Genomic DNA, 3179 nt, shown 5'->3' on the forward strand with positions numbered 1-3179 from the left:
AAATAAAACAAAAACAACTTGGATTTACTTACACATCCACTCATGTCTGAGTTGTTCTTGTCTGTCCGAGATCCGATTTCAGACTTCCAGTAGAATCCATGCTCTCAAGAGACTCTGTCTGGAGTGCAACCATTTTTGCAGTTTGTTCAGACATCTGAAGGCTGTGTTCTAAAGTTGTTGTTCTGGTTTTGTGACTGTTTGTTGGGTGGGTATGGTGCTATCAGAATAGCAAAGGTAATTTCCACTTTCTGGATTGCATCAATCCCAGTGTGTGGCAGGTAGAATTTTTTTCAATTATATAAGCATCTAGATCAACCAGCAATCACAACAGATGTTCAATATCCTTGGCCTTTACAAAGAAGGGATGGATATGTACACATGTAAACTTGACACCAGGGCAGATTTCATGCCATGAGGCTGATATCCTAAAAGAATTCAGGCACAATAATAAGAAAAGTACTATCTGATCAGCTTCTCATGTATAAGTCCTGAGAAAAGTTTATATCCACAAATAATGAGCATCAAATTTTAAAGTTTAAAGGCCTGAATAAAAAAGGCAACATAAACAACAAATTGTTAGAAAAATAAGAACACTTTGAGGTAAATATTGTTCTTGCTTAAAGGTAAATCTAAATGTTGCCACTCACTAAATGTGTATCTTTCAGCACAACTGTCTATATGAGGAAAATAGAAATACGGTTCTCTCAGTATGATTACAAGGATGGTGTGATACACTTCAAAGTGACAGCATAGACTTAGCAACAAGTAGACATCCAATGGGGTAGGGGAAGAGTACTTTTATTGCTATTATATTTCCCTTCCACACATATTTTCTCAAGATAATTTGCATTTCAGAATTAGCTATTGGACATCCATGCCTTCTCTAAGTAGAATGCACCTTTAGAGGCATAAGATTGAACACTTAGGTGAAAATTAAAGGCTAGACATATGTATGATTTATTTTAAGTAGAATCATGTGGGGGAATAGCTCCCTCAAAATTAGTCTTATGGTGATCACACTTACATAAAAATTAGTCTAGCACATTCCCGACCATTGCTCATATTGGCTCCTTACAGAGTACATCTGCTGTTTAACTGTTGAAGTGCTATGGTTTTGTTATACAGTACCATTTACAATTGTACCTTCTACCTTTCTCAGACTACGGGAATAAGCACAGAGCACATCCCTTCTTTATCACTGTTTATTGTCTCATGTTTGTGTAAATAGTTCTCCCAATTTTATTACAAACCCCAAAAGGTAGACAATATTTGTTTATCGTAATCTTATGGACAACAGTCAATGGTCACAAAAATAATCATCATTTTAGCAAAGTTCTCAGAGGAACAAGCAAGAAAACAACTTCTGAAAATAAGATTAATAAGTCAAGGTAGAATTTTGAAGATTACATGCTAAAGTTTCTTTTTTACTGTATATAATTTTTATTGTAAAGATACTGTACAGAGGGTTTACATTTACGTGAGTAAGGGAATGAGTACATTTCCTATGGAGCATCGTTACCCCTCCTTTGTTTTTTCCCTAACCCTTCCCTCCCCACTTCCCCAACTCCTCTCTCCCTCCCCCCACTAAAGCTGTAAAGTTCATTTTCAACATAGTATCTTATACATCTCCTTGTTACAATGGGTCAGCCTGTATCCTTGTTTCAGCATTTTTTTTTCTTTCCCTCCCCTTCCCCAAACTAGAAAAATGTATATATAAGATGCAGGACACCAGAATCAAATGCAGTGAAAACAGAGGTTATACCATGGGGGAAGAACATACAAAAGAAACCAAAAAAATCACATAGTACATTATAAGTACATTAAAAACAACAGCGACAAAGCTAAAACCTCTAAAGTTTCTAGAACAACTAATTTATAAAGTTTGCTTATCCACTACTTCCCTTCTGTACCATAATGGAAAAAAAGGGAATTACAACAAGCATGAATCCCGGAACCCTAAGTATTGGGTCACATAGAGATTTAGAGGGGAAAATGCAAAAGAGGTGGTTTTCAGTCCCTCCAGGGAATCTCTATGTGAGAGTGAGAGCTCAGGCTCTAGAATTCAGTTCATCCTCTAGCACCTCCAGGAACAGATAGAAACTCATTAATAAACGTTCCAGGGAGTCAAGCTTTCCTGGAAATAAATAAATAAATAAAACAAAGGAGTGTGAGAAGCCAGCCTGTGCAATTTCAGCTTTAAAAATAGCCGGTATTGTGAAGGCCGCTGTGTGCCTGAGAATAAAATGAATCTCCTTTAATATATATATATATATATATATCCCCTGGGCTTTCAATATTATCACAGGGAGGCTACATGAGATTTCTTGTCTGGCAAATACTGCAAAGCTTATAAGATTTGTAGTGCTCAAAATCACTTTTGGGTCCTTCTAAACACATAGTTTAAGAGGGAGAAATGTTTTGTGTCTTTTGATCGAGTCCATCTTTGGGTGAAGGACAGGCAAGTGATGACTCTTCCTCTCTGACTAAGGACCAGAGTTTTGCCTGCCTTTCTATTTCAGCTCCTCGTTTGCCTAATTGCCTTGTGAAGCTGGCAGGGATGCTTCCTGCAGCCCTGGCTGTGCTGACTGCAGAGACCCTACCTGGCACTTAAAGTTGGTGCGTCAGCATTTAGATTGGAATGAATGAAAAGTCAATAGGGTGACTGCAATGAGAGCATGCACAACTCTCACCTAGTTTTGTCATAATTTTCATTTATTTACCAAAGACTTACAAAACGTTTAAGATGGTAAGTGAATCTGAACCAGACATACTGCTTTTGCTTAATCTGGTGTTTATTTCATTTTAGTTCTCTCTTTCTGTTTAGAACAAGCAAATCTAACCTGCTTCATGATGATACTCACTTTCATGTCACTATTCTTTATTTGCTCTTATTTTAGATGCAGCTCCTCGTTAGACCAGGTGATAAATATTCATATATAGATGTGTCAAATTTCTGTTTTAATCTATATTCCAAACTCAAGAGGGTTAATTATTTAAAGCATCTATGTATTTCCCTAGCATGTATCTTTGTAACTTGTCATAACTAAGTCCAAAGTACAGTGCTTTAAATTCCCAGCTTTGCAATTCTGCATAGATAGAGTTAAACACTATTTGGACTCTGGATGCTGAAGGGGAACTGAAATTCTTCAAAGCCGCTGTCTTCAGTTCTCACAGACAGC

The sequence above is a fragment of the Dipodomys merriami genome, unplaced genomic scaffold (assembly GCF_024711535.1).
Source record: "Dipodomys merriami isolate MVZ:Mamm:240054 unplaced genomic scaffold, mDipMer1.0.p SCAF_20, whole genome shotgun sequence".
NCBI lineage: Eukaryota > Metazoa > Chordata > Mammalia > Rodentia > Heteromyidae > Dipodomys > Dipodomys merriami.